The following is a 15,031-nucleotide window of genomic DNA, read 5'->3' on the forward strand; positions in this document are numbered from 1 at the left end:
TACACAGTTGCAGAAATTGAACAGCACAGGGCCATAGGTGGAAAAGCATATTGAGTTATAACAGCAGCTAATCAGTGTCACAATCTCCGTCTGGAATGAAGCCTCGGCCCGTTCTGCGTGCCGCAGCAGCGCGGAGTCTCAGATCAAATTCAAATAGAAACATGTTCAGTTCTGAGTAAACACAGAACGCAGCAAAACAGAAGAACCACACCAGCTGGGAGACAAACATTAAAACACAATCAGCTTCAAACCGAGGTCACCTCTGTGAAATACACACACAGTATGTAACTGCTGCCTCTAGGGGTCTCTCAATCAGCAGTAACAGTAGACAGCATGGAAGAACCATGAGGGAGCGTGGAATCATGGGAGCTCTTGGTTCAGGACGTTTTTACCTGGAGCTGAATTCTCCACAGAGGTCTCCTCCTCTCCACAACAAGCTGATTATAACCAGTTAAACTACTAGAATTACCGCCTAACGGCTGTCTGCCTCCGCAGCTCCGTCTGGTTTCAGATCACATCCAGAGTTTGTCCAGAGTCACAGAAAATGACTATTTGTGTGAATTTTGTCATAATTGCAGTGTGAAGTCTCAAAGAGTTAAAAAGGATGTTGTGAGGCCACACTGACCTTGACCTTTGACCCTCAAAATCAAGTTCATCCTTGAGTCCAAGTGAATGATTGTGCCAAATCTGAAGCAATTCCTTGTGATTCTGAGATATTGTGTCCACGAGAATGATCTGGAAACAAAACACTGAACAAAACAGTTTCATGTTTAAAGTCAGTGTTTTGTCGACAGAATTTGAAATGTAAGCTGCCATTTCAGTAGATAAAAGTATTAGGAAGTTGATCCAGTTTCAGTATATTACCACACTACTAATGATGTGAGGTTTGGAGAACGGGTTTTTGTTTCAGTAGCGTCACAATCACAGCTGATTTCTTGTCAAGGTTTAAGGTTTGGTCTTTTGAGTCAGTGTGACTGTGGACGCCAGAGGGAGGTTAGAGATGTGGATTCACGGGAGCAGCTGAATGCTACAGTAAGGAGCAGCTTTCTGTTGAGAGGGCGGTGGGTCAGAATGATGTCACTCATTTAGCTTCAGTTTCAGCCTGTTTGTCTTTGTCCTACATGAAGTGAAACCAAGCGAGCTCAGATGAGAGGATGACGGGACAGAACCAGCCCCCAACCACACGGCAACTGAAGCTGCAGCTAAAAAGGAGGCGAGCTCACCAGGGTCCAGGTCAGGCCCGCATCCTTTTCTTGCTGATTGGCAGTTGAAGGCGTTCAGGCTCTGTTGTGGCCTGTTAGTAGCTGGTGCTGCAATGAAGCTGAGTGGTAATTATGAATCCCCCTATCCCCGACAACAGATCATTTTACCAGTCCTCCCTGAGCTGTGACAAGATAATAGCACACAAACATACAGCTGCACAGACACATGAGAAAAAACCCAGGTTCCCACAGGAACAATAATGGGAGCAGAGCTTTCCAAGAGTTCCTGTGAATTCCTCATCAGACGCATGAAGTCTGGTGATTCATTATTTTCACTTTGTTAGTGGACGATTACAGCATATCCAGTGGTCAACCACCAAATTTCATTTGTCTCTCAGCAGGTCCAGCTGCTGCCATCTTCTTCTGTTTGAATTCAGTTTTTTATTATTCAAACAAAAGTTTACAGAGCATTAAAACCATGTATTTGGTTCCAGATTCAACTCTTATTCATTGGGCTCATTCGTCCTGCACATTTCTAGTCATTATTATCCTTAGATCAGCGGTTTACAATCTGTGGGCTGGAAAACATTAACATAGAGATACAGGAGTTCAACATAAAGCTCTGAAAATATTCAAAATAAAATGTACACTTACACTTTTTTTTCCATAGGCGTTTTTAAAAGTAGCTAAAACACATTTTTGCAGTTGTCCCGTCCACAGCAGCTCATCTATCAGCTCCTGCTGCTTCTCTAAACTGGGAGCTGATCTGAATCCACTGCAGATAACACACTATAGACTATAGAGAAGAACCTCAACTTTGTAAATTTCTATCATGAGCAAAGAATCATACAATTCAAGTCAGGAGCAGACCTTTCAAATGACTCAGCACGTTCAAGTACATTTCTATGCAATAACAGAAAAGCAAGAGAAGAATAATCTTCAGTGAACTGTGTTGTCCCAAAGGCTTTCCAAAGCAAACTGCCAAGACACAAATAGTTGTATAAATCATTTTGTGTTTGGTTTAACAAAAATCAGTTTTGGACCAACCCTATTATAACAAAACAAACAAAGTGCTATGAAAGTGCAAGTGCAGATTATAAAGCAGTAAGTCCTTCAAAATAAGTTGCATTCAGGTCTGTCAGCCTGAGGTTGTCTCCACTGGTGGAGAGTTGGAGAATCAGACAGCATACATTCCTCTGTTGCCTAAGGACATTTTTCCAATTTTCAGCTTTATAATAATAGAGTTGTTTCTAAAGTCTCACACTGTGGACCCCACCTCAGACAGCCGCCCTCCTCCAGCAGTTGGGGACTAATGCAGAGCGTCTTTTGTCTGTTATTTCTGAGCAGATTTATGAATATTTAATCCCGATGGACATCAAAGATAATGATGTCCTCTGGAAATGTAAGCCACACTGCCTCACTGTTTGAAACCCTCTGTCTTTATTCATCTGTGATGTGTGTACTCGTCCAGTCCAGAGTCACAGAGTGTTTAGATGCAGTGAACTAAAAATAGCCAGCCTCGCTGCAGTTGTTGACTCCAGAGTACATCCATGTGTCATGTGTGCATTGATGATGTGACCGAGCAGCACAGAGAAAGTCACATTATATGACACACAACTGTTCTCTTCCACAGTAAATCTGTTAAACTGACACCGTGAAAACTAAAGTCAGACTTTGCAGTTTTTGCTCCATATTTCAGGAAAATCTTATAAATTGATACATATATTCTGAAGAATTAATATACATTTGTGACAAAAACACTGTTTAACATTAACATCATACTTAAAACAACATGTAAATGTAAACATTTTTTAGATTTTACATATTAAAAGTCCAATCACAACAATCAGGCCCATAAACTCCCCTTCATCACTATAGAAATAATTTCAATTATTTAAAATAATAATATTTGACATTAAGAATTGTGAATTTGACATTCTTAACATCCATAGGTTTGAAAGGTTATCAGTTATCTGCTGCACTAATACGTTCAGTATGTTCAGGCACTAACCGTCCTGTGGGACACAGAGACGGACTGGAGCAGCAGCAGCTCTGTGTTGCAGAGGCGGTGCTCCCGTCACAAGTGTTGTACTGTGGGTAAAAACCTTTTCACTCTGGGTAAAGTGGGTGAAATATATTTTGGATGCAGTAACCATTAAACTCCTCCTACCTTCATTTTCTCCCCTCTTGTGACATTTATTTTTCCATTTACAGCTCATTCAAGAATATTGTGGATATTGTGTACCTGATGTAACCTAAAATTTATCCTTTAGTGGTCCTGAGCACAACATGCATGTGGTTTTTGGCCACATGAAGATCGAGCTGTAATTTAACCTATCTGACTTCGCTTTGCTCATATGTTGACAGAAATGGAGAAGCACGCCGCGCCTCAATGCAAAATTCTACTGAGCACAGAGTGAAATATTCTAATAAAAATCCCAAAGGCTGAACTTGAGAGATAATACATCACCTAGGTTTGAGTGTGGAGCCAGGACCACTTGACATTTCTGTCATATAAAAGCAGAGAGGAATGCTGTGCTCCAGCAGTTATTGAGGACGCTGAAGAGCAGGAGGCAGAGATGTCCTCTGGTTGCATAAAAAGGCTCACAAGGTTTATATATGAACATTTTACTCTCTGCAACTACCAACCAAGGGAGATAAAGCAGCAGAGTACAGGTGGAGGAACAATGGGTACATTACTCATCTCAGACAGAAGGGTCACCTCATACATACGAGCACAAGCACATAAATATCTAAATAAGTTGATGTATTGGTAAATGAAAAATCTACAAAGATTTTATGATGTGCTGTCATATTCTGACAAGTCAGCCACATGACCTCCCCACCAGACTTCCTTCCTTTCTTTCTTTCTTTCTTTCTTTAGGCCAGGGCAGTGCACAATTAAACATTAAGCTTGTATAAACAAGGAGAAATGCATTGCAATTCCGCCCGTTGTCCCTGAGCAGGTAAATAAAAGACAGAAAAGATGTAAATGGAATATAAAAACCAGGTCGAACTTACAAGCAATACCATCCCAGTACGCCACCCATCTGTACAGTACAATATGGACATGACTGTTTGTTCCTGTATTGTTGATGGTGCTATTGTGTTCAACACTTGTCTCCAGGATGTTTTTCACACACTTGAATTACAGTTTGTTATTATGAATGAATGCAGTTAGACTGTAAGCGGTTGTTTTGTGTATAATTAGCTCGGAGACAGGTCTTTCCATGACAATGCCTGGTGAAATGTGCGGCCTGTGGAGTTCTTCCTACCTGCAGATGTAACTTCCCACATTATTATCACAACTGAGCAGAGATGGGGACTCGAGTCGCACTTAAGTCGCATGCAAAGCGACTTGAGACTCAACCCAGACTTGAGATTTGGGACTCGTGAACAATCTTTATTTTCTTATATTTTGATGCAATATTAGACTAAAGAAATGTCACTTCCTCGGAGGGTGAGAGAGGGAGGGAACAAGGGAGAACAGAGGAGGTCCCCTCTCCTGGCTGAACAAGAGCAGACAACAAGAGCAGACAACCTTCACAAACATAGTGCGAACGAGTCCACTCAGATATTGGTCGGGACATGTCTCCTCCGTCCTCACACAAATGTACGCCCTTGGTGACAGACTGCATTCAAGTGGGCTGGTTTTAATAGTGACTGGTTTCATTATATACATTCAGACTACACTCCTGAATGTCACTGTGACTTCCTGCACACAAAGCATTTAAAAGCCCATGATAAGATTTGCTCAAAATAAATAATAAATCATAAGGAGTTGAGTTCATTTCTTACCTGACAAAAAATGAAGCTTAAAAAATGCTCACATTTTAGAGAATGTAATTCACATTTTCCTCATACATTATATATTATTTCACCCACCTGCATCCCTTCCACTGCAGATCAGAATCTTAATTTTTATGACCTGGATTAACTGCAGGGCCCGAGGACATAACTTGGATCTGCGAATCACAAATGTCTTCAGATGAGCAGAGCAGGCTTCATGCTGAGTGTCACTGACAGGGTAAGGAAGCAGGAAAGTACTGAGACACACTGTTAGTTTAGGTCTTTTCTTGAGCTCTGCCAGTCCACCGATAACAAAATGGCTTCTCTTTGTATTGACAGTTTTATTCTGATAAGCCACATGGAGGCATCTTTTTTTTTTTTTTTTAACCACTCAAACCGATGCAAAGCAGCTGCAGCAGGTCAGTGAAGGAAGGCTCATTGTCTGTCTACTTCTACCTATTAAGGCCACGGCTTGCTATGCCACTGTGAGCCAATCAACCTAGTGAGGAGCGGCTCGTTTAAAGGAGCTGAGACATATCAGCCAAATGAGGGGAAAAGTATGCATTTTACATGACGGTCAAATAGGACCCTCGCTGCTTCAAGGTGGCACAAATGACCTTCTTCCTCCAGGCCACACTCCCACTGACTTTAACCATTAATACCCCGCAGAAATCAAGTATGTATGAAAGCACTGATTGGTGCATAGATTCTAAGGCACACGGATGCAGAGTCATTTTCAGTCAACTGGAACTTTTAAAACTTTTAACTACCAACTTGTCTTTGATTATATGTGTTAAAAGTGTGTTTGATATTAGTTCATTTTCAGACTCCAGCCAGGGCAAACGTGCTATGAAGTAATTTTGTTATATTTCAGCTTTAATATTGCAGGAATGTTTGGTGATAATACTGTTTAGTGGGCAGAGCTGGTAAAGTGAACTAGATATTATGAACTGAAGTAAAGAAGGTCGACACTGGAGCTGTCAAACTTTGACAGTATATAGAATAAAAAATGTACCATTTTATATATTCTATACTGTTTTTATCATAGCTACACTGTTAATAAAAGAACGTGAGGGATTACAGCTTCAGGTGCAGCTCAGACTTTTCCACCTTTCTTCCATTATCCAGAGCATGTCACTGCAGTGTAAACAAATAGAAGAAAGTAAGGACACAATCCAAGTCTACATCTATCTAGTGCAAACTCCCAGGAGTCTTCTTCAGTATGAAGATGAGAGGTGTTGCAACACAGAAGCAGGAGGCTGGAGGACTGCATCACATTAGCACCGGAGGCTCTGTGCATGCTTGAAGTGCAGCTCGCTGTCTACGGGTGTGTTATCGAGCAGGTGCAGCTTGCTTGTTTCCTGAAGTGGTGGGATGTTTGTATGTGTGTGTGTGTGTGTGTGGAGGGCCATGTGGGAAGTACTTCAGGTATATAACATACAGCAACACGTACTTACAATCATAACACTGAGGAATATATTTTTCTCTTCATCTCTCTCAGCTCTGTCGGAGGATATTCAGAGCCTCTTTCATTTCATACAACGTGGAGTCATGTAGTGTCCATGCTGCAGACTGACCCACTGTCCTGACTCTGTCTCAATAATAATAATAATGATCTTATGTATTTCACAGATCTGAATCTGACTTTAGATGAAATGATATGTGCCAGACAGGCCGTTGTTTTTATTTCAGTGTCTCAGGTAAATATTTAATTAACATATGAGGGTGTGAGCAAGAAAAAGTGCACCTGAATGTTTTGCTTTTAAATATCAATTTTAGTTTAAAGTGATAGCTCCATATTTTACTCTGTTACTATAAAATATCAAAATTACATTAAATGTGGTGAAGGGCATAAAGGTGCAGGAAACTCGACTTGACCTGACCCAGGATTTCATAGCCAAGATCTGTGGTGGAATATAGTACTATATGTACTTTTACTTGACTTAAGTATCTCCATCACCTGCCACCACATACTTCTACTCCACCGCAACTCAGAGAGAACTATTTTACTTTTTACTAAAATCTTAATCTTAAGTAACACTAGCAATTCATTGTAATTAATAGTAATTAAGTATCACTTGAACAATATTTTCTTCATAATTATAATCCAAACTAATTCATTAGTTCATATTAGTTCCGGATGAATTTAGTTACACTTCACTTCCTTTCTATTAAATTACAGAAATCTATGGGACCTGTAAAAAAACATCTTAAACAACTTCAACAGTAAAATGCTACTTACATATTAATGTATCCATGGCAACAATCTAATAATATACATTATAATAGTCTTTTACTGTTTCACACTTTGTGCGTTACTTAATTCACAGTTTAAATGGACACAATCAACACTTCCTCACACACCTCCCTCTGCCACGCTGTAATCAGCTGATACTAATTACAGCCGTCATGTTCTCATTGAGACCTACAGAAACTTTTTTTTTTAATATTATCTCCTCCTTCATTCATCACACTTCTCTTCTCCCGGTAACAGTTCACAGATAACGCCATCGCCCACTTTTACGCCAAATCAGATTTCACGCCCATTATCAACACTGACCACTGTCAGTGCACGCCGGGCTCCGCTGTGAGCAATTCAGAGCATTAAGAAAAGGAAAACTCTTTGCCTCTTTTAATGAATTAATTTGATGGGTTATAACAAAGTGAGTTTTCATGCACAGACAGGTTCTCCAGGCCCATTTGCAGAGGTGAGCGGAGCCAAATTGAGGTCAGGAAAAAGGTGGTGATATTATCAGCCAATTCATCTCCTTTTAATGAGCTTTTTAATTAAAAGAAAGGAAAGTCAGTTAAAGGTATTTTTCCCCTTCCTGGAGACTTGCTGAGACAGGAACGGACTGCCACTTTAGTGAAAAGCAATCAATTGATTTATCTGCAGAATTACAATTAGAACCATTTCCTTCATGAAAATAAGGTCAGACAGACATTTTATCAGTGAGGATGATTATGACAGGTGTTTAGATGAATTTATTGCAAGCTGATTCCTTCCTGCTTTGGTGCAATGACATTAGATGTTTACCTTTTTTTTTTATAATACAGCCAAAACTTTCCACAAGATTTGGGTCTTTCACTACAGCAATGAGTACTCTGTGTACACAGTGTACTACGTGTGAGTGTTCTGACGATTTGAGACGTAGTTTTTCTTGCAGAACACTTGCAAGGCAGTTTAAAAAAAAAAAAAAAAAACTATTATCAACTATGATATTAACAGCTGCAAGAGTCTGAAACCTTGGATGCATCCTTGCCATAAGAAAAAAAACACAGGGTTTTAACAGGAAGCTTAAAATCAAATTAAGATTAAAAAGTGAAAGGTCCTTTCTTACAATGAACAAAGGAATCGTACATGAACACAAAGTTTTCTGACGAGGTTGGATCACTTATGGTTGTTTCACTTGAAGGATTTCTGTATTTGTGGTCTTGTCCTTGTTTCTGACTCTCACTGGTTTAAAGTGGACAAAGCTCCTCAGGATTTAACAACATCTGAATCCACCTCTGAACAAGGCAGAAAGAGAAAATGTTTCTCTGGGTACAAAACATTAAACAAAGCGCTATATACACAAAATATTAATCAGGCACTATATATGCATATTACCAATTTATACCAGAGTTACTCATCTCTGAGATGTGTTAAGTGTAAGTTGGTAAAAAAAAATAAAATCTGTCCACCTGCACTAAGCAGGTGGACAGAAATGAAATGATGTTGTACTCAAATGGCCCCTCTGGGACTGAAGAGCTAAAACCTGCAGTTCCTCTAATGAGTACTAGAGTCCTGCTCTAACAGTGAGTCAGTCCTATAGACTCCCATGTTAAAATGTCCAGCTTTACAGCAGAAATAAACATGTTTACAGCCTGGTAAAAGGCAGAGTCAGACAGGCTAATTACAGAGCCTTGGGAACTCGCCAGCATCACTAAAAAAATAAAAGTATTGGCCTGAACTGTGCAGGAGAACTGTGCAAACACAACCACAGCTACAACTCTGGCGGGCCTGAGCTGCCTGAGGACATTTGTCTGCAGCCGTGTGCAGCAGAGTTTGTGTAGTTATTTTACTGTTTGCCTTTGTTATCTCTTTCAAAAAGAGTAAAATCAGTGCTATGTTACCAGCACCAGTGTCTCATGGCCTTGAGAACTTCTTCACATGCTAACTTTTACACAGAAGCTGCCTTTTAACCAGAACTGAAGGTTTTGATACATAAATTGCGGATAAAAAGAAAACGTCCCACTTTTAAAAAAGCACAGTTGACAATGACAGTATCTTAAAGACCTTTATTCCATGTTATTTCTCCAAGGCCACAAACAAATGTTGAACAAATACAAGTGTTGGGATCTCGATTAAACTTGATTAATTGAATACAAACAAAGCAATGAGACAAGACTCATGTAATCAGGTACAAGTAATAAACTGTGATTACAGGATCTCATGGAGTCACAATGCATGGTCACGACTAAGTGGTGCAGAAGGACTTTTGTATGTGGTTCATTGACAGATACTCTGCAGCTACCAGTGAATAATAATAATAATAATAATAATAATAAGTGACTGTGCAACATTTTAAATGAAGCCCCTCATCTCTTCTGACCATCACCATCTGGCAGTGTGTTAGTGAGCGAACACACTCCAGCCCTGGAATAATTTGCCAGGTTAATGTCCTTGCTTCAAATTTTGCAGACAAACACTATTTCGAGACATTCAGGTGTTGTCACTTTGTCCAGACGGACAATTTATCAAGCTCAACAACCACTGAACTGTCTTTTTAACCTTGAAACACAACCAGATAAACCAGCGCACGTTCAGACCATTAAATCATGTCAAGATATTTTTCTGAGCTTGTTTTGGGAAAAGTGAGATGACAGCTTATGGACAGTGCATCATGAAGAGTTTCAGTCTTTTTAGTATTAAATTCCCTCTTTGTGTCACTGTTCCTCGACCAGAGCTGTCCGGGGGGCTTTTGTAGAAAGGCTCGGACTTTGGAAGATATCCATTGATTTGACTAATTCTGACGATTGAAGCCTCATTTTAATGGGCTTCAATCAAATGTGTTCAAATAAACTTTGAACACATTGTTTGACTTATTGTGTCAGTTCAAATGTTAAAATGTCCTTTTTTTCTTTTCTTTTGTTATTAAAGTTATGTGGTGTGGTTTGATATTGATGCTTTCATATTTTGCTATGTTCCAGTTTATATCTGAAAAAATGATAAATTAATGATTAAAGGTCCCATATAGTCTAAAGGTAGATGTCTATGTTGTTTCTGATTATAAAGCAGGTCTAGGTTCTATATTAATACTGTGAAAGTATCAAAGCCTCAGTCCACAGAGAAATGCACACAGCCCGTATTCAGAAACTGAGCCTTAAAACAAACTGTGTCTTAAAATAAATGTAACTTTATGATGTCACAACTATACAGTTACCACTCTCAGCCATGCTACAACCCCCTCCCACCTGGACCCACCATCCAACCTTGCAGGATTTGGTTTCTCTCTGGTGTTTACCTGAAATCCGCTATATTTTTATTGAATCATTCAGCCAATCAGCAGAGAGGCTCAGAGCCTCTCTGTTGATTGGCTGAATGCTGTTCAGCTCCAGGGAGAAGCCTGAGAGAGGAGATGTTTTTGGTCGTTAAAACCACAAATATATCTTCTTACTGATATCAACATTTCAAATAAAATGCCTTCAAGGAAAAGTGCTGGGAAGGAGAAAACTATCCTAACCCTTGAAAGCAGAGATTTATTGTAAGGAAATAATGAGTAAAACTTATTACATCAAAAAATAGAGTACACACTCTGTACAGCAGTGGTAGCAGTACACTTGCTTCCTTAAAGCAGATTTAGTTTTGAAAAGAAATTGCTTTATTTGAAGAATACGGATACTGATCATTTTTTGAAGCAGCAATTGAACTGCTGTGCCTGGACAAGTAGAGGCCGGAGAACATTTATTCAGGAGAAACATTAATACTCTTCCCATTCATTGCCTTCCAGCAAATAACACTGAGCGTGAACACCTTCTTTTTCTAGCTTCAGTTCTACCTTTCAACAGAATGACAGCATCAAAATACGGAACCAAAACACACTTTTATTTCACAAACATAATAATGAGGTTGTTAGCATGTTGTGTGTTTACTGGCAGGCGTACTGTACATTCTCTCTCTATCAGCTGTCATGAGCGATATTATGCGAGGGTGGACCTTTCTGCAGAGTGGCATGAAGATAAGATAGAATACTGTGTGTGACAGGGAGGGAAACAATGCGCCGTCGCCTCTCCATGCAGCACATCTCATTACTCTGGCCACCCTGTCGACAGCGGGATCATAATTAATCTTCATTGAGTCGCTGGGCTGTCTGCATGACAGGCTAAATGATTGGGGCGGCAGAGGGGGTGGATAACAATGTCCTCCAATGTGGCGTTAAAGTGGGATTCAGTGGAGTTTAATAGCAGGTTTAAGACACATGGCGAGTAATGACCTATGGCGACTGTTGATGCTTAAAGGAGGTAAAGAGCAGAACAACAAGGGCTCAATGGTTTGAGTATGAAAGTATTAACCATGCCGCAGTGACATACAACAGGTCAACATCATTGTACGGTGATTTAATTTAAGGTAATGTAATGCAAGTTTAAATCTGCCTCCAGAGACTCTGAGGTGCTGGAAAGTTTTTTATCTCCCAGGAGAGAAAAAGTGTAGGCATGGCAACCCCCCTCATTTGATTTAAATATCAAATAATTTATGTCAGCCTCAGTCTCCCCAGACTAAAAGATTCAGGGATTTGTTTACATCCTGGCAGTAGCCAGAGGGTGATCAATTCACCAAATCGATTGTAACTCCTTCTGAGCTCATCAGTTTATTGCATTGCAAAACAGCCTGGAGGGAAACAATCTATTCCACCCGTAATGGCATGCATGCATGTGTATAATGTGATTTCTGCTCAACTCATATCCACCGATGCTTTCAGACTTGCACGACAGACCTTCAAGACCAGCTGCTAAACGAAGGGTTTGAACTACAAACTCTTTCAGGATGCATCAAAATCAGTTGACAAATCTGCGAATGCATAAGACAAAAACACAAAGTCTTTATCTCAGATGTAAATGCTGTGTACGCTGACACATTGTTCCGCTTCATCAGTTTCAGCCATTTTACAGAAACCTAACACTCAAATTTGTCATGAAGGAGGAAATTAGCCCTGGAGACCAAAAAGTTTTTTTTTTTGTACCAGGCTGTAAACGTTTATTTCTGCTGTAAAGTTGGACTTTTTAACATGGGAGTCTATGGTCTCACTGCTGGAGCCAGACTCTAGTCATCCAAACACTGGCCCTACAAAGGGCCTGTCCCCTTTTTACGTGACCTGAAGGTCATCGTAGGTTCTCCCTCATGCTAGGAAAGGGAGTGCTGAGGGGAGAGGTACCCAGTTGGTTGCAATCTACAACCCTGACCACTAGATGTCACTAAATCTTCCACAATGGTCCTTTAAAGTCCCAGAAATCATTGTTTTAAATCTTTACTTTTCTGAGTTACATTAAATATTCATGACTTAATAAACAACAATAGAAGTTGAGGTGGGTTGGTCATATTTGACTGATTGAACAAACTTTATTACGTCATTATTAAGTGTTCATGTGGGACTGGAAATATGTTTTCAGGTTCTTTAACGGTCCCTAAAAGACTGGGTTCGGTGGAGAAGACTTGAGAGGTGTCTGACATCACTGTCAGGGACACGGCATCTGTGAAATGGCTGGAAAAAGATCCTTAACAAGAAGCTGAATTATCACTGGAAACAGACAACATCAGCCGTCTGAGAACACCAGATCAGAACGGTCACAGCACTGCCAGTGCAGGGGTCAAAGGTCATGGAGCAGAACTCAGAGGACAGCTGCAGAAAGATTGGTGAGGACCACATCTGATGCCAAAGATCATCGTTGACTAGAGACAGGGGTTACCATCTCTCCCCCACTCATAAATTATTCCCATCACATCACTGAAGTTCCACAACAACCAGCTCTGAAAACAAAGAGGTGCAGGTGAAAATCCTGAAAAGATGGTAAGTGGTCCTTTGAGCAGCATTATTTCTTATCATCTGAAAAATTGATGCATTGATGGATATTAGCTGTGCAGTGAAAACTCTTTTAAACCACATTTAATCACAATAATTTACGTAATTAAACACAATTGTTCCCATATTTAGTCATATATCACGTTACTGTTGCGGGGCTGTAACACACACTCACGCCATCATTCAGTGTGTGTGATACTGAGCTAAATGAATTTGATCTAAAACACAACTGATGCAATTAAATCCAGCCCACACATTATACATTAAGCTGATGTATTTTATCTATGTGAAACTGTTCACATTAAGTAGCCACTGTTGTTTGCTGAAGAGCAAATTCATTCACACTCAAGCCTTTTTTTCCCAGTTATAGATTTAAAATGTCAAAATAAAAACGAATTAAACTAAGAAATAGAGTTAAATGCAAAACATACTGTTATATTTCATTTCTTTAAATACATGTTTCATAACTAAATGAAAGAGATATGATAAGAGGATAATTATTTTACTTTTTTGTCTTTAATAAATTAATGGCTTGCTTTTCACTGTGACATGAATTTTCCATGCCACGAGATGAAGAGATGTATTGAATTGCAGTATATTGTCCCCTTTTTTTCATTTTATTTTATTTTGCATCAATGATGTGTCTCCATTTAAGAAAATCTCCCTTCACTAATGAACTGATGATTTAAAAGAAAAAAATCTTAATCAGGCATTTTAAATCTTTCGTACATTATGTCACACTCAGCTGTGATCATTCATTTAAATGTCTCTACATGCTACAAATGCTTCAAATGCTCCTTTTTAATAAATATACTTATATCTTGTGTGTAATATGGTGATTTTTTTTTCTAGCCCCAAGACTTATTATATATTATACTCCTCAGGGAACTCAACCTTATCTCTAACAAAACTTGATCTAATTTTTGGAGGGGTTGGATTTGATGCATGACAATTCGTTTTTTTTCGTCTTTGTAACACTGAAAAATACCTAAACCTCCAGGCCTTTTATTTTGAAGCCTTTGACAAGACGCAGCGTTTTCAACTGGGAGAACAAAAAAAAAAGAGCCCAATAGGCCTTAATATGCTTAAAAAATGGCTACACAAGCAAGACAAAACAATCCACTTACTCTGAATGAGTGGAAAGTATGAGCCGAAGCAGTTCAACATGCTTCATTAAATCCAAAGAGAAAATGTTAGAAAGTGTTGGCACGTTCCCAGAGCTGCTATTAACCACAACTTACACACAAACGTTTTTTTTTATGTTGCTACTTTTGATGCAACTTTGGAATTAAAACAAACTAGTTTTTCAAATACCAGCCAAACAAGTGAAAACATCAAGTATTCTGCAGGGCAGTGGTCATGCATCATGCATGTATTATGTTGAGGAATTCGGCTTAAAAAGCACTCTAAGCTGTTAATGGAAATCTGGTTTGGTTAACTAAAGCTATGTAGAAAAGGTAGTGCAAAAAAAAAAAAAGATCCAATTGTCTACTTGTCCATTCATCCATCCACTTCAACCGCTCATCCAGGGTCCGTTCGCAGTGGCAGCAGGTCAGGTGAGGTGATCCAGAGATCCATCTCCCCAGCAATGTTTCCAGCTCTTCCTGGGGAGAACCTGAAGCTTTTCCAAGGCCAGATGATATATTTAATCCCTGCAGTATATTCTGGACCTACTACCTCCTACCAGCTGGACAAACTGGGAAGACCTCCACTGGGAGGTGCCCAGGACCATCCTGATCAGATGCCTGAACCACCTCAACCGGTCGTACAAAAACAGGTCACACTTCCTCTGTATTCAGATGTAAGGACATTTTTGTTTGATCAGAATCAAAGGAAGAATCCTGATCTGTCTTGATGCTGAGTTGGCTTTTTAATGTGGAGACTTTTGTTTTGGCAAGATTCATAGAAGAGCTTGGCTGCTGAGACAGAGAACGCTGCATCCAACATAATCAATGGATTTGAACTTAGTAATAATTTTGG

This window comes from Trachinotus anak, unplaced genomic scaffold (genome assembly GCF_046630095.1).
Source record: "Trachinotus anak isolate AG129_WGS33_773 ecotype Australia unplaced genomic scaffold, CSIRO_AGI_Tana_v1 ptg000039l, whole genome shotgun sequence".
In the NCBI taxonomy this organism is placed as follows: domain Eukaryota; kingdom Metazoa; phylum Chordata; class Actinopteri; order Carangiformes; family Carangidae; genus Trachinotus; species Trachinotus anak.